Here is a 20,046-nt window from a genome sequence, read left to right on the forward strand (position 1 = left end):
GGTGGCTCAGATGGTAAAGAATCCACCTGCAATGCAAGAGACCAGGGTTCAATCCCTGGGTCACGAAGATCCCCTGGAGAAGGGAACTGCAACCAACTACAGTAGTCCTGCTTCGGAAATCTCATGGGCAGAGTCGTCTAGTAGGCTACAGTCCATAGGGTTGTGAAGAGTTGGACATGGTTAAGCAAGTAACCCAAATATTTTTATAAATATATAAATGTATGTTCGGTCTGGTACACTGACAAATTTCTAACAAATAAAAATACTGAAGTAACAATACCGAGGAAGCATTTGGTAGCAAGCGTAAGTTGCTTAGCTCTTACAACATGTCTCCTTAAATTCTCTTGTTCTTACAACTTGTAAGAGATGTTATTAAATATCACCTTTCAGACGGCAAAAAACACAAATTTGAGGAGAGCAGCATTTTAATTCTTCAAACTGGCTCTTCTTGCGGCTTATACCTTCCTTAATGCATTAAGGAAGGAAGTTGAAGAGTTAAATTTTTTTTTCTTTTTTTTTTTTTTTTTTCGGTTGGGTAAAAGGTCTTTTCTGGCAGCTAAACCAGGCTAGAGGAAGAGGAAACTACTCCAGTTACTGCCCAGAAATACACATCTCTGACTTCCTTCCTTTTTAGCTGGTTTCTAGGTTACAAGCTGAATAAATCAACAGAGGTGAGAAAGTAAACAGAGGCTAAAAGGAAGGCAATACTGTATGGCTATCCGAAGAAAATCTGTTCCTTCCAATAATTGTAGAACCTTTATACATATAATTAAGAGTTAAACTAGCATTTCGGTACCATTTATTTTGAACCATGAAAGAAACCCCTCATCTTTACAGATACATCTTTACATCTTTTACAGAAATCTAAACAAACAAGTGGATTTCTCCAAGTATACAGACTATACAAAACACCAAAAACCTCTAAGTTTCAGTGCTTTAGCATTTTAAGTACTTTTTCAGACACAAGGATAGGAAAATAAGAGAAACAATAGTAATTTAAAAATGATTTGAACTTGATATGGCCTTATCTGAAGCTGATTAGATTGAGGAAAATACTTTTCAATATGTCCTATTGTCCTATTAATCTATAAAATACATAATCAAATGCATAACTGTTGCATTGTGGTTTATTACCCTAATGACTAACATCTTCACATTAATATATCTATGTAGATATTCCAGGCACTGCAAACGCGGTGTAGCATGGTGTACTTCAACAGACCATGAAGTTCTAGGATATCCAGATGATACAGACCTAACACTGATTTTTAACTCTCTTTTCTCCCCTAAGCATGCAGGACATTCAATCAACCAGTATGTGTGCCATGTCCTGAATTAGTACACCTTTCCCTCCCTTCTTCACAACATCCTGGGTAAAGTGCCCCAGTCGTAAGAGGAAAGTTATGCAACAACAGAATGTGTTCATTTAACTCTGTAAATATTTATCATAATTTTTATGACATATAGTTGACTAAGAAAAATCACTGCTGAGAACACAAAAGCACTATGCAAACAGTCTCTGTGTTTCAATAAGCACTGTGGCTGAATTCAGTGTCCTTTTATCTTTTCCTTCTAGTCCTTCTGAGTACCAATAAAGCACATACTCTAACTGGAGTAGTAGTTTTATCTGTTTGTCCTATCTATGGCTTCTCTTTAAGAATCTCCCTGATCAATCTTTTTTCTTCCCAATAATCATGAGGTTTAACTTACAATCATTCCTCTGTAATGGCAAGGAATTGGTTTCAGGGTCTAGGAAGATATCAAAATCTTTCAAGGCTCAAGTTTCTTACATGAAATAGAATAGTATTTGCATATAACCCTCCCATATACTTTAAGTCATCTCTAGATTACTTATAATACCTAACATAAATACTATGTAAATAGTTGACAGCTTTAGTGGCCCAGTCATGTTCAACTCTTTGCAACCAAATAGACTGTAAGCCTGCCAGCCTCCTCTGTCCAAGTAATTCCAAGTAATTCTGTCCAAGTAATTCTCCAGGCAAGAATACTGGAGTGGGCTGCCATTCCTTTCTCCAGGGGATCTTCCCAACCCAGGGATCGAACCTGGGGTCTCCTATCTTGCAGGCAGATTCTTTACTGTCTGAACCACCGGGAAAGTCCCCAAAATTGTTGATAGGCACAAGAAAAATTCAAGTTTTGCTTTTGAGAATCTTTTGGTATTTTTTCTTCTGAAATTTTTCATCCATGGTCGATTGACTCCTCATATGCAGAACACAGAAGTAGGGAGGTCTGACTGTCCTTCTCCTCTACAACTTCATGGGTGTATGCCATTAAGGTAACTAATTTTTCTTTCCATTAATAAATAATTCCAGGACTTCCCTGAGGGTCAAATGGTCAAGAATCCACCTGTCAAATGCAGGTAACATGGACCCAATCCCTGGTCTGGGAAGATTCCACATGCCATGGGACAACCAAGCCCATGGGCCACAACTACTGAGCGCTGCAACTGCTGAAGCCCCGGCACCTAGACCAAGAGAAGCCACCCGCAAGGAGAAGCACGTGGCACCTCCCCATCAGAGGCGCCGCCACTCGCCGCAGCTGGAGAGAGCCTGTGTGAAGCAATGAAGATCCACTGCAGCAAGAAATAAAATTAAAACTTACAGCAATAGATTTTTAGACCTAAATTTTCATCTTACTCTAACCTGTATTTTATAGCTTTTATATTTTTTATATTATTTATATTTTATATTTTTTATATTTTATATACTACTGGAGGACACAGATATACCCTGTAACCACATAAAACCAAAAATAACTAGAATTAAATGCTAAGTTTTCACGCTTCTTTCAAAACCACTAGAAATAGTCTCACTACAATTTTAGAAATAGTTGCCTCCAAATTCATTAATACAGTGATGTTTGATGATTTACTTTGGTTCCCTTGCTTATATTATAATATTCTGAATACCTGATATTTTTCCTTTAAACCTCTGTCAATAATGTTAAAAAAAAAACTATTCCATAATTTTAATATGACTGATAAAAATATCAAGAACATTTTGCAAGCAAACACATCGAATTTATGGAAAATATAATCAGACAAGTTCTAGAAAGAAAGAAAAGAATAAATACAAATCAATGATATGGAACTAGCCATAAAAGATACAACACATTTTTAATGCTTTAATTAATACAACAAGGTGAAACTGGAACACAACACACATAAATAATAATCAATGGATTGTTCAAAAAGTCCCAAAATAGTTTCAGGTAAGTATGGGAATTCAGGGTAAAATAAAGGTGGATTTTCAAATCAGAGGGGATAAAATGAAAATGAGGAAATCAAATACAAGAAAAACAGCTGTTAAAACAGAAATGGAACTTTAGTGACTAAGGTTCTCATTTTTACAGATGAAGAAATGGACATTCAGGGAGATTAAATGACTTTTATCAAAATACTTGAAGAAACGCTGCAACTAGAAACAAGATTTCTGAATTCATAACTGAATGAATGACTTTTACTATGTAATACGGTGTAAAAGAACCATGTTTTCTTCATGCTTGTTGACATGAGGTAGCAGAGAGCAAAGTGTCTTGCGATCTGCTGAATAAAGCTTTAAACTTTGAACGTAAAATGGAGGAAACCGAAGACACTTATTTCAATTATCAAAAAGAACAAGCGCCTATCAAAAAGAACTAGGTAAACAATTCAACATAAAGGAGCTTTTAAAGATAACTTCTGAAAAACAGGTGGCTCAGATGGTAAAGCTTCTGTCTACAATGCGGGAGACCCAGGTTCGATCCCTGGGTTGGGAAGATCCCCTGGAGAAGGAAATGGCAATTCACTCCAGTACCCTTGCCTGGAAAATCCCACAGACGGAGGAGCCTGATAGGCTACAGTCCATGGGGTCGCCAAACAGTTGGACACGACTGAGCAATTTCACTTTCACTTTCTTTCTGAAAAACAGCATTTCAGACAATGAGAAAACACTGATATTAATAGTTTTTCAGTTTAATTATTTTGTCACTAGTATGTCTGTCAAGAAAAAAATATTTAAATGTAGAAAGTGTAAACTAGGAATTAAAAATAAACTAAACCATACAAAACACATATTGGATCCTGTTTCTAGAAAAAATTAGTTTTCCTTATAAATAATTATTTTCAGTTCAGTTCAGTCGTTCAGTTGTGTCTGACTCTTTGTGACCCCACTGACTGCAGCGCACCAGTCCTCCCTGTCCATCATCAACTCCAGGAGCTTGCTAAAACTCATGTCCATCGAGTCAGTGATGCCATCCAACTATCTCATCCTCTGTCGTCACCTTCTTCTGGCTTCAATCTTCCCCAGCATCAGGGTCTTTTCCAATGAGTCAGTTCTCTGCATCAGGTAGCCAAAGTATTGAAGCTTCAGCTTCAGCATCAGTCCTTTCAACGAATATGCAGGGTTGATTTCCTTTAGGATTAACTGGTTTGATCTCCTTGCAGTCCAAGGGACTCTCAAGAGTCTTCTCTAACAACACAGTTCAAAAGCATCAATTCTTTGGCGCTCAGCTTTCTTTATAGTCCATTCACATATCCACACATGACTACTGAAAAAATCAGCTTAGACTAGATGGACCTTTGTTGGCAAAGTAATGTCTCAGCTTTTTAATATGCTGTTTAGACTGGTCATACATAGCTTTTCACTTTCATGCATTGGAGAAGGAAATGGCAACCCACTCCAGTGTTCTTGCCTGGAGAATCCCAGGGACGGAGGAGTCTGGTGGGCTGCTGTCTACGGGGGCACACAGAGTCGGACACGACGGAAGTGACTTAGCAGCAGCAGCAGCTTTTCTTCCAAGGAGCAAGCATCTTTTAATTTCATGGCTGCAGTCACTACCTGCAGTGATTTTGGAGCCCAGGAAAATAAAGTCTGTCACTGTTTCCATTGTTTCCCCATCTATTTACCATGAAGTGATGGGACCAGATGCCATGATCTTAGTTTTCTGAATGTTGAGTTATACGCCAGCTTTTTCAATGTCCTCTTTTCACTTCCTCTTTCACTTTCATCAAGAGGTTCTTTAGTTCCTCCTCACTTTCTGCCCTAAGGGTGATGTCATCTGCACATCTGAAGTTATTGATATTTTTCCTGGCAATCTTGATTTCAGTTTGTGCTTCATCCAGCCTGGCATTTGGCATGAGGTACTCTGCATATAAGTTAAATAAGCAGGGTGACAACATACAGCCTTGACGTACTCCTTTCCAGATTTGGAACCAGTCTGTTGTTCCATGTCCAGTTCTAATTGTTGCTTCTTGACCTCCACGGTTTTCTCAGGAGGCAGGTCAGGTGATCTGGTATTCCCATCTCTTTCAGAATTTTCCCCAGTTTGTTGAGATTAGAGAATAATTTGGAAAAGAAAACAATTGAGTGTAGAAAAGGATCTCATAGTTCTAAGCATGAACTCAGTCAGTTAAGCATGTGTCCTTTTGGCCTTTTTTTCACAAGTATGTATATTTGTTACCAAGTTTTAAGGAACATATGCTTTATAAGTTGCTCATTTCACTTAGTACTCTTTTTCTCTTTCTTTTTTGGTCCGCAACACAGCTTTTGGGATGACAGTTCCCCAAACAGGGACTGAACCCAGGCCCCTGCAGTGAAAGCACAGGGAGCCCTAACCACTAGACTGCCAGGCAATTTTCCACTTAGCGCTCTCTTTATGCTATGACATTGCCATCATTTAAAATATCTAACTAATAAATACTTAAGCAAACATTAAGTTTTCATTACACCTTTTCTCAGTGTTGGGAGATTTAGGCCTTCTTCACTTTTCCATTATTACAAAAATCAGAGGAAAATCATCCTTCTTTTGTTAAACAACCAAAATTCCAACTTTATATGGGTTCCGATAAATTACATGTTAGCATATTAAATTGACAGATACAAATGCAGAGCCATTACTGGCAATCTTTGGAGAAAAAAATAACATTATCAAGACATTAAAAATAAGTTATCTATTTATATTATTAATATTTGTAAATAAAGGAGCTATTCAGAAAAAAAATACATGCTAGCAAATGAACTTCAGCAAAACTCCAAGATGGACAATTAGAACCATGGAAGAGGAAAAAAAAAAAAAACAAACCCACACAGTGATTACTAAGAGCCAAATATATTCACTGAGAGTAATTTGTCTTTTAGTAAAAACAAAGGTTACTTTTATGAAGAAACTCTACCGTAGGTAAATCAATGAAATGTGGGCTACATGACGGTTCTTGGTACATTTACATCTAGTTAAACAGTACTGAATAACAGTATTACTTTTAACATATACAATCCCTTCATCTTTCATCTTACACACTATAACTTGAAGGCTACCTTTATTTACAAATTAATATGACAGAATTATTCCAAAATAAATCTTACCAAAAATGCAATTAAGACCTAGATTTTAAAATGATCAAGAAAAGTGGAGTAAGGATTACTCTCAAATTTAATAGTCAAAAATTTAGGTTCTATTTTTAAGTTAAAAAAAAAAAATCAACTACACAGGTAGAATGTAAGAGAGATCCAGATTCCTAGAAATTCATGTGAAAAGAGTCCTGGAGGATTTCAAGACACTAAGCCAAGAGAAGTTATGTATTTTTAAAAAGAAAGGACAGAGTGGGGGATAAATCAAAATTTTGACACAAAGTACCCAGACCAAGGGAGGTACTGGTCCCTTTAGACTTTACATTGGTTGAACAATGTCGGAATATCTTGTTCAATTTGGGACATAAAAGAGGAACAATTACAAACAAAGATGTTCGACACTTTAAAATCATGGATTATTAGAATCATTTGAAAGAATGAACAAACAACATTTAATTATATACAATTATTTAAAGGGTTGGGTAATTTGAAAAGAAAGAAGCTTATAAGCAAAATTTCCAGGAAGCCAATTCTAGCTCAACACAAAGAACATACAAATTTTTAATAATTAAACACTATCAAACCAACATAGACTTATGAAGTAGTGACCTTCCAATAACTAGAAGCAATCAAGAATCTGGATGAAAACTAACTTGACTAGCTTGTCACTGAAGGATCCCATTCCTGGCTTTGGCAAAGGGTTGTTCATGAAATATCAAAGACATTTTCAAATTCTAAGATTCTAATACTGTATTCTTTAAGCAGCTTAATGTTTAAGAGCAAACTGAAGATGAACAAAACTAAACCAAACTTTTCATAAATGCTGCTACTGCTACTTTTGCATGTAAAAAAGCATAAAAAGAGTACTGCTGAATGTTCATGTTCACCTTATTGACTTAAGGTGGCAGAATGCAAAGTAAAAAGTAACATTTCCCATTTCAGACTAAATCAACCAAGACTTGCTCTGCTTGGTAAAAATAAAACTATGTCGGAGACTTTCATGACACAGAAATTTCTGTACTCCACAGATCCTTTTATCTCTTATGATGAAAAAGTAAATGTAATTTTGTGAGAATAAAAAATATTACAAAATTAAGTCAACTCAACCATAAATGCAAAACATGTGTTAAAATGTTAATAACCAGAAAATCACAAAAGAAATTCAAAGTTAAGCTAAAGAAAACATTTAAAAATATTTTTTCTCATTTTTCTTAATCATTTCACCGCTTGTACTCTTGGAAACTTTAATATGGTATCTACTTGGTTTTGAGAACTTCTGTATGGCAAACATCTGTTACTTGTGCAGCACAAGTCCTCTACAATTATTTCTCCATTATATCCTTGTTTGTTAAAAACACTGATGATGTTAGCAACAATCTGGAAGCTGAAGTTTTCAACTAACAAGGGGAATTCACAATCTCCATTAAGTATAATACATTAACTATTTTGGTTATTTTAAAAATTAACACATTTTAGGTGATAATTATCATATATGCTTAACTATTTAGATTCAAAATATGGTAATATCAAAGTTATAAAAATTTCAAGCATATTTCAGTAAGTATTGATAACTTATGCCAAATTTTGACAGCCCTGAAATAACAAAATACTAACTACAACGCCAAGTAAAAAGACTACAACAGAACAGAGAACTTAAAGACTTTGGCATTTAAGTATTTTCTTTGAATTACTATCAAATTATGAGTCACTCAAAATGAACTTCCCTTCCCTTCTAATATATTACAGGACAACTGAAAGTTATATTGCAAAAAACCCCACAAAAACAAAACAAAAATCCCCCCAGAGAAAAGGAATACCCATTATCCAATTTCAGGTTAATATATAATGTAATTTTGCTATACATCCTTTAAACAAACTCCCTCCCTTCTAAAGCTCTGTTTTCTTAATTTAGATCAGTTCCTATTCCATTGAGGACATCTTCCTCTAAGAGGATGAGGCAACCAAAGTCCCAAGGCTAAGTGGGAAGGGAAAAAGGTAAGACCCATTAGTGATGCACAGAAGCTTTTTGCTTAAGTTTATCTCTATACAGAAAGGAAATTATCACAATTAGACTCTTCATAGATAATAAAGATTCCTTACAGGATCTTAGTTTCCTTCAAAGTTTCAGCAGCCCGTAAGCAGTCTGAGCAAATAAACTTCTTTGGGACTCCCATGGATTTAGTGGTGTTTTACCACTTTCAAAACTCCCTGAGAAGTTGCTTTCTCCTCAGAGATAGCTTCTCTACATTGACTACTTACCACCTGCTTTTAGGAGTTTTTTAAAGTGGAACAAGTTTTCCTAATCCCAGAATCCTTAGGATGATCTTTCCTACTTCCCAGTATACTTACATCAAACTATATTTTATATTTTAACTTTGAGTGTATTCTACCTTGGCCTTGGATAACATGAGCACACTTATAAAGTTACATTATTTAGTTAAAAAAAAATCAAACCACTTAAATGGTCATGGAACTATGAATTTTTCTACTCTAATGGGAAGAAACACTACATAAGGAAGCAAGTGCTAAAATAACAACAAACTAGTGAATATAACGGAGAAGGAAATGGCAAGCCACTCCAGCAGTCTTGCCTGGAGAATCCCACAGACTGAGGAGCCTGGCAGGCTGCAGTCCATGGGGTGGCACAGGGTCAGACACAACTGAAGCGACTTAGCACGGTGAATAGAAAAAAAAAAAGCAGACCCACATATAGAGAGAAAAAACTAATGGTCACTGGTTAGGAGATGGAAAGGGGGAGGGGATTAACTAGCTTATTTTATACTATAATATATAAAGCAATATATATGTCAACCCTAAAGGAAATCAGTCCTGAATATTCACTGGAAGGACTCATGCTGAAGCTGAAACTCCCAATACTTTGGCCACCTGATGCAAAGAACTGACTCATTGGAAAAGACCCCGATGCTGGGAAAAACTGAAGGCAGACGGAGAAGGGGATGACAGAGGATGAGATGGTTGGATGGCATCACTGACCCGGTGGATGTGAGTCTGAGTAAGCTCTGGGAGTTGGTGATGGACAAGGGAAGCCTGGTGTGCCGCAGTCCACAAGGTCACAAAGACCACTGAGCAACTGAACTGAACTGACTGATATAAAGCAAATCTCTTAAAAGAGATGAGAATCCCAGACCATCCTTATCTGTCTCCTGAGAAACCTGTATGGGGGTCAAGAAGCAACAGTTAGAACCCTGTATGGAAGAACTAATTGGTTCAAGATAGAGAAAGGAGTATGATAGAGCTATCTGCTGTCACCCTGTTTGTTTAACCTACATGCTGAGCACATCATGAGAAATGCCAGGGCTGGATGAGTTACAAGCCAGAATCAAGATAGGGGGGAGAAACAACCACCACCTCAGATATGCGCATGATACCACTCTAATCACAGAAAGTGAAGAAGAACTAAAGAGTTTCTTGAGGATGAAGGAGGAGAGTGGAAGAGCTGGCTTAAAGACTAAATATTAAGGCTCCAGAATCACTGCAGACGGTGACTGCAGCCATGAAATCAGAAGACGACTGTTTCTCAGCAGGAAAGCGATGACAAACCTAGACAGTTGTTGAAAAGCAGAGACATTACTCTGCAGACAAAGGTCACTATAGTAAAGGCTATGGTCTTCCAAGTGGTCACGTATGGTTGTAAGAGCTGGGCCAAGGCAGAAGGCCAAAGAATCGATTCCTTCGAACTGTGGTGCTGGAGAAAACTCCTGAAAGTCCCTTGGACAGCAAGGATTTCAAATCAGTCAATCTTAAGGGAGATCAACTCTGAGTATTCACTGGAAGGACTGATGCTGAAGCTGAAGCTCCAGTATTTTGGTGATCTGATGCAAGCAGACGACTCAAGTGGAAAACTCGGATGCTAGGAAAGGTCGAGGGCAGGAGAAGAGGGCATTCGAGACTGAGATGGCTGGACGGCACCACCTATGCAATGAAGATGAACTTGGGCAAACTCCGGGAGATGGTAAGGGACAGGGCGGTCTGGTGTGCTGCAGTCTATGGGGTCACAAAGAGTCGGACACGACTGGGTGACTGAACAACAACTAAAAACACCTACATACTTTCCACTGCCACTTGCTTTGTCAGAAAGGAGGGAGTTTTCTTTACCATTCTCTTATATTAGTGAGCTAGACTGTGCTTCAGTATGCTTCATTAAGTTTATTACTACATTAATTGGTGAAGAATCCTGAAGAATATACTTTACTTCCAGAGCTTAATGCTGAAGGCAGAGTGGTGTCAGTCAAGTCCTGAAACAGAGGTTCTCAAAGGACCGCCCTCCACCATCTAGCTCCATGGACAGTGCCAACCATCTAGTTTAAAATGAAGATTCTCAGGCTCCACCACTACCAGGATCAAAATTCCTGGCTGGAGAGCCTAGCAACCTGTTTTTAACAAGTGGTGGGTAACTCTGGAGCACCTTAAAGTCTGAGGGCCACTGGATCAAGGAAGTGCTCTTAATGCAACCTCTTTGGGGTCAGTGTACTCTCTTAGTCTGATGAAAGCTATAGGTCCAAAGAAACACGACAACCTAGAATTTTGCATCATAATATCAGGGATTTCCAAGATCATCTGAGACTCTTCCAAGAAAATGCATTTGTAAGCTTTAACCCTGATCATACACTCAATTAAAAACTCTGAGGATGTGGCACTTTATTGTAAATATTTTTAAAACTTCATTTTTAAAACCTTTCCCCCACTGCATCAGCATATCAACAAACAGGCTGTAAGCCAGGTGAGCAGGGTGGATGATAAGGTATGATAAGTATACCTGGATGATAAGGTTGGCTTCTGCCACAATTTCCCTTTCCTGCCTTCCTCTGACCATGACCTAGTAACATTCAAAAGCACCAATGAAATCTTGGCTCTTCTACTTGGGTAATCCAACTGACCTCCCCCTATACCCCCAAGAAGGACACTAGCCTGCAGGTCCTTGTGCACTCTTTTGGCGCCCCATCTGCTGCTTGAGCTTTCTCCCTGCGGCACACAGTGACTTCATCTCTCCAGGACCTCTGAGTAAAACAAACTCTGTTTTCCTGTGGCTCCTGTGTCTCCCCCCGTGGCTATACCTCAAATAAAAGAACACACAACAGGCCTAGGAATCCGCAGTTTTAAAATGCTATTTGAGTTAAATCTGAGGTTCAGTCAGCTTTGAGAATCATTGCTTCATGGATGGATCCATGAATGCTGGCTGACCACATCTAGCCTAGAGTGATCATATCTCAAGATAAAGTGCCCCAGTTCAGGGCTCAGAAAGTCTCTTGACAGACCAGTCTCATTATCACTTCAATAACTCAACCTTCTACTCTCTCAGAAAGCACAGGGTCTTTAAATAGCTTTTCAATAGCTTTACATTGGAAAGCTGTTCATTATCAGTTTGGTGATATGAGAATCATGTAGAGATCAATTTCACACACCAGGTTCTCAAATTCAAATCATCTAGAAGGAAATGGCAGTCCACTCCAGTATTCTTGCCTGGAGAATCTCATGCACAGAGGAGCCTGGCAGGCTATAGTCCATGGGATCCCAAGAGTCAAACACAACTTAGCAACTAAAGAGAGAGAGGGCTGGTGGGGGATAAGCTCTTTTGTATTATGCACAGATACCTGTTTAAAGATGCCTTGGATTCCTAAAGATACCACAGCAGTCAAAGAAGCAGGCTCAGAAAGCGACAATGCTACATCCCTAGATTAAAGGAAAAGAAGGAATGGAGCCCAAAGAGTAAACAATGTAACCACAATAGTGGCTTTTTCTTGATGCTTAAAAAGTACAAGTAATCCAATCATTACTGTTCCTTACTTTCTACTCAATAGGAGAAACAGAGGAAGTTCAAGGGCAGATACAAAGAGCCAGAAGTACAGTTAATCATTCAACAAAAAAGATTTCCAAGCTGATTAAAACTGGCTGTGAAGGAGCAAAATAATTTCCCAGGTAACATGAACTATGAACCAGGAATTAGTTGGCTGAAGATTGTGATCCAAAGAGGTGTGAAACAAAATGTATTTTTTCCAGTCCACAGAGGTGACGGCCCCAAATTACCTCACAATCTTGTATCATGTTTGATCAATGATAGCAATTTGGGGGGTGGGGGGAGACAGGGCACATTAAGGTTAAGTGCTTTATCCTGACATCTAGAAAATAAACATGAAGATATACTGTAAGGCACTCACCTTTAGAATGGTAACAGTTATATGTGGAACCTGAATATGACACAGATGGGCCTATCTACAAAACAGGTTCAGACAGAGAAGACCTGCGGCGCACACAAAACGAATGGACAACAAGGTCCTACCGTACAGCACACGCAACTACGCTCAGTGCCTTGTGACGAACCCTAATGGAGAAGAATATGGAAGAGAATGCGTATGTATGCTGAATCCCGTTGCTGTGCAGCAGAAAGTAACACAACACTGTGAATCAACTATACTTCAATTAGAAAAAACATAATGCACTTACGAACGGAATCCAGCTCTCAAATTACATGCCTTAGTCATTATTAACATAAATGCGTGACAATTATTCATTCAGTTATCAGACGTGTGTACAGCCCCTATAACGTGCTACACATCTACCGCGCACATTATATACCGACAGTAAGAATGTTTTTGTTTGTTTTCCTTGACCTCTAATCTAGAAAATAAAGGAACTAACTGCTCTTGTAACAACGAAATTAACGAGAGTAAATGTTAAATCCACAGTTTAGGTTCCAAAAAGCCACTACTTAAGTATGATGCAACACACACTCCCATCCCATCCCTCACAGGCATACATTACTATACTATGCAGTAAAACTTGTTTGGCCCCTTTTGATGCAAAAAAGGATTAGAAGTTTTATTCATTCCACAAATAGTCACTGTAATAGCAACACTGTGTTAAGCACTGTCTTAGAAATTTGTGGATGATGCAAAGGTGAAGCTAAACAGAAACTCTGTATAAGGCAAGAATGTACTATGATGTGAATGCTAAACTTGCTATTACAGTGTTCTAAATGTATGAATTACAGTTCCAGTGATTGAGATAATTTCAAATGAAGATTAAAGTAATCCCATTTAGAAAGATATCGATATTAAAAAAGATAAAAGTGGGTGACATGGATAGCAAAAGTCTGTCTAAAATCAAGGTATGTTAGACTAGTTAAAGGAACCAGAAATGTTTAGCCTAAGGTGGTTATTATGCTTTAACATACAAGAAAAAAGTGACATTATCTTGTTCGATAGCTGAGGATCTAAACCTGTTTTTATTTTTAAACCCTTCAAGGGTCCCCCAAATCCTTCAAATTGTTAAAAATTTATGAATGTTAGAAAAATTTTCCCCCTGGGAAAAGAGTTCTTGATACAATCTATCAGATTTTCTAAGGAGTCCCTGACCCAAAAGACTTTAAGAAACAGTGCCCAGAGGATAAAGTAGGTTCAATATATGGAAGTTATGTCTAGCTGGTTCAATGTCAGGAAAAGCTTTGTATCAATTTTAGCTAAGCAGAATGGGATGAGCTATGTTATGAAGTGGTAATATCTCAGAAACGAAGCATTCCTCCATGCAGAGAGTATTCATTTATATAGGACACTATAACATAAAAGGTTGTGGACACACTTCAAAATATGAAAGAGCTCTGACTGTGAAAGATATTTCAAAATTTTAAATATTAAAGAAGAGCAAGAGTTTTCAGTGTTTATCAAAAGAGTATCACCTGCTAACATCATTGTTACTTAAGAATTTAATTTATGGGTAGGATGTATATGGCATAATAAATTGCTATAAATGTGTATATGTTGTATTTGTCTGTATAATATCTAATTCTCCTCTAGACAACAGGAAAAAATGGGATGTACAAGTTCCTAAGATACAATTACAACAGGGTGCAAGAATTGTGCGTGGCATTTTAGACACCAGGAGAACATAAAGGGGATATGGAGAAACTGAAGACAAGGAAACACCAAGGAGTCGAATGATTCACTGAGCTCAGATTATCTCATCTATGTATTGATAGCTATGTCACCTTTAAAATAGGCATTCATTGGGGATACCTATCATGATCTTATGTGTCTTCTGCCAAAAATGTAAAAGATAAAAAAAAAAAGACCACCACCACAAGAGAAGATTCTACACATGGACATCACCATATGTTCAATAATGAAATCTGACTGATTATATTCTTTGCAGCCAAAGATGGAGAAGCTCTAAACAGTCGGCAAAAACAAGACCAGGAGCTGACTGTGGCTCAGATCATGAAATCCTTACTGTCAAAATTAGACTTAAACTGAAGAAAGTAGGGAAAACCACTAGTCCATTCACATATGACCTAAATCAAATCTCTTATGATTATGCAGTGGAAGTGACAAATAGATTCAAGGGATTAGACCTGATAGAGTGCATGGAGAACAATGGACTGAGGCTCCTGACATGGTAGAGGAGGCAGGGATCAAGACCATCCCCCCCAAAAAGAAATGCAAAAAGGCAAAATGGCTGTCTGAGGAGACCATACAAATAGTTGAGAAAAGAAAAGATGCAAAAGGCAAAGGAGAAAAGAAAAGATATAAGCATCTGAATGCAGAGTTCCAAAGAATACCAAGGGAAGATAAGAAAGCCTTTCTCAGCGATCAATGCAAAGAAATAGAGGAAAAGAACAGAATGGGAAAGACTAGAGATCTCTTCAAGAAAATTAGAGATACCGAGGCAACATTTCATACGAACATGGGCTCGATAAAGGACAGAAATGGTCTGGACCTAACAGAAGCAGAAGATATCAAGAAGAGGTGGCAAGAATACACAGAACTGTACAAAAAAAGATCTTCACGACCAAGATAATCACGACACAGTGATCACTTACCTAGAGCCAGACATCCTGGAAAGTGAAGTCAAGTGGGCCTTAGAAAGCATCACTATGAACAAAGCTAGTGGAGGTGATGGAATTCCAGTTGTGCTATTTCAGATCCTGAAATATGATGCTGTGAAAGTGCTGTATTCAATATGCCAGCAAATTTGGAAAACTCAGCAATGGCCACAGGACTGGAAAAGGTCCGTTTTCATTCCAATCCAAAAGAAAGGCAATGCCAAAGAATGCTCAAACTACCGCACAATTGCACTCATCTCACATGGTAGTAAAGTAATGCTCAATATTCTCCAAGCCAAGCTTCAGCAATATGTGAACCGTGAACTTCCAGATGTTCAAGCTGGTTTTAGAAAAGGCAAAGGAACCAGAGATCAAATTGCGAACATCCGCTGGATCATGGAAAAAGCAAGAGAGTTCCAGAAAAACATTTCTGCTTTACTGACTATGCCAAAGCCTTGACTGTGTGGATCACGATGAACTGGAAAATTCTGAAAGAGATGGGAATTCTAGACCACCTGACCTGCCTCTTGAGAAACCCATATGCAGGTTAGAAAGCAACAGTTAGAACTGGACATGGAACAACAGACTGGTTCCAAATAGGAAAAGGAGTATGTCAAGGCTGTATATTGTCACCCTGCTTATTTAATTTATATGCAGAGTACCTCATGAGAAACGCTGGGCTGTAAGAAGCACAAGCTGAAATCAAAATGGCCAGGAGAAACATCAATAACCTCAGATATGCAGAATACACCACCCTAATGGCAGAAAGTGAAGTGGAACTAAAAAACCTCTCAATGAAAGTAAAAGAGGAGAGTGAAAAAGTTAGCTTGAAGCTCAACATTCAGAAAACGAAGATCATGGCATCCCGTCCCATCACTTCATGGGAAATAGATGGGGAAACAGTGGAAACAGTGTCAGACTTTATTCCTTTGGGCTCCAAAATCACTGCAGATGGTGACTGCAGCCATGAAATTAAAAGACGCTTACTCCTTGGAAGGAAAGTTATGACCAACCTAGATAGTATATTCAAAAGCAGAGACATTACTTTGCCAACAAAGGTCTGTCTAGTCAAGAGTATGGTTTTTCCAGGGATCATGTATGGATGTGAGATTTGGACTATGAAGAAAGCTGAGCGCCGAAGAATCGATGCTTTTGAACTGTGGTGTTGGAGAAGACTCTTGAGGGTCCCTTGGACTGCAAGGAGATCCAATCAGTCCATTCTAAACAAGATCAATCCTGGGTGTTCTTTGGAAGGACTGATGCGAAAGCTGAAACTCCAATACTTTGGTTACCTCATGCGAAGAGTTGACTCATTGGAAAAGACCCTGATGCTGGGAGGAATTGCGGGCAAGAGGAGAAGGGGATGACAGAGGATGAGATGGGTGGATGGCATCACCGACTCGATGGAAATGAGTTTGGGTGAACTCCGGGGGTTGGTGATGGACAGGGAGGCCTGGCGTGCTGCGATTCATGGGGTTACAGAGTCGGACACGACAGAGCAATTTAATTGAACTGAATGACATCTGATGTTCAACATATTTTCACATGCATATTTGCCATCTCTAAAGCTTCTTTGATGGGCTTCTTTTACTCATTTCTTAACCAGTTTTCTTACTGTTGAGTTTCAGGAGTTCTTTGTATATTTTGGATAAAAGTTGAAACCAAGCACCCTTAAAACCGAATTCCCCTGCACAGCGTATGATTAACCTCTGTCTCTATCCAAAACATCACTGCCTTTCTTGCCCGACACCTTTTCCCCTCTAGACTGAATAGTATCAAATAAAAGGGTGGTGTTGAAAAGTAGCAGGATCCTGTGAGGCCCTTTTGGGTATAAAAGCCTTTCTGTGTTCTCCCTTTTTGTGTGCAGAGTAAGTCTTTAGTCTCCTAGACCTTTCTGAGTTCTGAAGAACAGTTAAAGCAGTTAATAATTAGGGAAGTGAGAAAATGCAGAAACAAACAAAAAAAGCATTTAAGAAACAATGGTTCAGCAACAAAACAGAGACCCAGTTCCTCCTCAAGGGATATACCTAACTATCTGATGCATATCTTTAAGTAGTTCTACAGGATCTAAGATCCCTGCCCAGGTGGAGGATGTGATTACAAGTTGACAGCAATCATGTAGCCCCTAGACTGGTTACAACAAGAAGGCTGATGACTAAGATCCCTGAAACACCACCCTGTTACCTTACCAGCAATCAATCAAAAATAGTCATGTACCCTGGAGCTCTCAGCCCAAATGCTATCTTTAAAAACTCTTCCATGAAAGCCACAGGAGAGTTCATCTGGTCCTTCTGAGCATGAACAGCCTGTTCTCCTTGTTTTCCCTGCAATAAATCTTCCTCTGCTCCAAACTCTGACATTTCGGTTTGTTTGGCCTCACTGTGTGTAGGACACATGAACTTGGGTTCAACAGCACAGTCTTTTGTCAGACATGTCTTTTCTTTTGCAAATACCTTTCTCCTAGTCTATGGTCTGTCTTCTCATTCTTTTAATCTCCTTATTTTTACTATGTATATTTAAATTGATTTAATACCTTTGTTATTTCTATATTTTAATATATAATAAACTTCGGCTCACTTACCAAAAACTCAGAACTGCTGCTGCTGCTAAGTCGCTTCAGTCGTGTCCGACTCTGTGCGACCCCATAGACGGCAGCCCACCAGGCTCTCCCGTCCCTGGGATTCTCCAGGCAAGAACACTGGAGTGGGTTGCCATTTCCTGCTCCAATGCATGAAAGTGAAAATTGACAGTGAAGTCGCTCAGTAGTGTCCGACTCTTAGCGACCCCATGGACTGCAGCCTACCAGGCTCCTCGATCCATGGGATTTTCCAGGCAAGAGTGCTGGAGTGGGATGCCAAAACTCAGAACCAGTGAAGTTTAAATCACTGTACTTCTCAGGAAACTGAAGCCCAAATTTTTTGGTAGTTATATAAAAAGGTTTTCCTATGATTTATTCCTGTAAGAATTTTCTAAGAGAAACTGGAATTTTTCTGTCTTGGAAAACTGGTAATTTAATTTACAATTATTCATTTTGCTAGGCACGTGATAAAAATAATTTAAGATCTGAAGTAAAGAAAAAAGCATGAATGTAAATACATGACTGGAAATATTAATTAAACTAGAAGAAATGTGTGTGTGTGTCCGTGTATGCATGCTCAATCGCTTAGTCCTGTCTGACTAAGTCCTGTGATCACATGGAGTATAACCCACCAGGTTCCTCTGAAAATGGGATTTTCCAGGCAAGAATACTGGAGTGGTTTGTGATTCCCTTCCACAGGGATCAAACCCGAGTCTTCCGAATTGGAAGGTGGATTCTTTACCTCTGAGCCACCTGGAAAGCCCCCCACAAATGACTGACTGATAGTAAAAAGCATTGGGAATATTTCTTTTCTCTTTTTTGCAATTGCAGCAGTAATCTGCAGTCTTATAAATTACGACAATGAGCAGTAAGTGACTTGTTTTCATGAAGTGACTAGTACTATTTGATGGATGGTATTTACATATTTATAGTTTATTTGTATATATTTTAAGTTAAATACCATTGCAATTAAGCTCCAAGGGACTGCGTAAATTCCTTTCTGAGTATTATGGCAGTCAATATTAAAGTCAGTGGGTTATTGGTGGACTCTTTTTAAAAAATACATTGTTAAAAACAAAGCTTTCATTACAATTGTATTTATTATAATAAGGTATTGTATGTATGTATATAAATGCAGATATCACAGATACTTTTAAATTATGACATTTTTAGAAAATTAATTCATTATTCAGAAACCTGATTACAGAACAAAAATTCTAAGATGACTTTTACTTACAAAATTTAAATAACTTAATAAATTATTTAAATCACAGAAAAATACCTAAAAGGAAAGAATCTCTTCTGTTCTGTTCAATCACTCAGTTGTGTCCGACTCTTTGCGATCCCATGAATCACAGCATGCCAGGCCTCCCTGTCCATCACCAACTCCTGGAATTCACTCAGACTCACATCCATCGAGTCCATGATGCCATCCAGCCATCTCATCCTCTGCCGTCCCCTTCTCCTCCTGCCCCCAATCCCTCCCAGCATCACAGTCTTTTCCAAAGAGTCAACTCTTCACATGAGGTGGCCAAAGTACTGGAATTTCAGCTTTAGCATCATTCCTTCCAAAGGAATCCCAGGGCTGATATCCTTCAGAATGGACTGGTTGGATCTCCTTACAGTCCAAGGGACTCTCAGGAGTCTTCTCCAACACCCCAGTTCAAAAGCATCAATTCTTTGGCGCTCAGCCAAAGGAAAGAATACCGCCCCCTCCCCCCTCAAAAGCTCCAATATGTACAATGGAGCCTTTTTCAAATAAAGAGATGATAAACAGGATAACACTTTGAAAATACATAAATTACACATGAATGTTCTAGAAAACAGTGAAAGCAACTTCTAGCCAAAAATAGGTAAATATCCTTAAAGAAAGGTCTAAAAGCACAAATTTGACTGCTGGGGAACTTGGTAATACAAAAAATTTCTGAAATTGCTAAAAACACTGGAAAATATGTAAAATGGGTTGGGAAAAAGCTCCTGGGGTAATACTATAGGGCAAGACCAATAGGATCTGTCCATCTCTAATGTTTTATGATTCCTCAGAGATACTTATGGAAAAAGATTAACATAGGCAATGTTACAAAATGCTGGCAATTTTGCTCTTAATAGAAAATTATTTATATTGAAATTCATTTAGCAATAAAAAGACAAAAATGAATAAATGAGGTCGGTTACGGGAATTTAATTAATGAACTCATGAAAATAAGTTTTGATGAGGTAAGAGAATCAATGTGAAGTTTTCTTTTTGGTGGGAGATAACTAATCTTGAGAAAGAATATTACATA

At 38.3% G+C, this 20,046-nt stretch overlaps 1 protein-coding gene across 4 annotated transcripts in view; it reads right to left on the reverse strand.

Annotated features, from left to right (window-relative positions):
- JMJD1C (jumonji domain containing 1C) overlaps positions 1-20,046 on the reverse strand; it is a 321,244-nt gene that overhangs the window by 93,224 nt on the left and 207,974 nt on the right. The gene's annotated exons all lie outside the window — the stretch shown is intronic.

Source organism: Ovis aries, chromosome 25 (genome assembly GCF_016772045.2).
Source record: "Ovis aries strain OAR_USU_Benz2616 breed Rambouillet chromosome 25, ARS-UI_Ramb_v3.0, whole genome shotgun sequence".
NCBI classification, from domain to species: domain Eukaryota; kingdom Metazoa; phylum Chordata; class Mammalia; order Artiodactyla; family Bovidae; genus Ovis; species Ovis aries.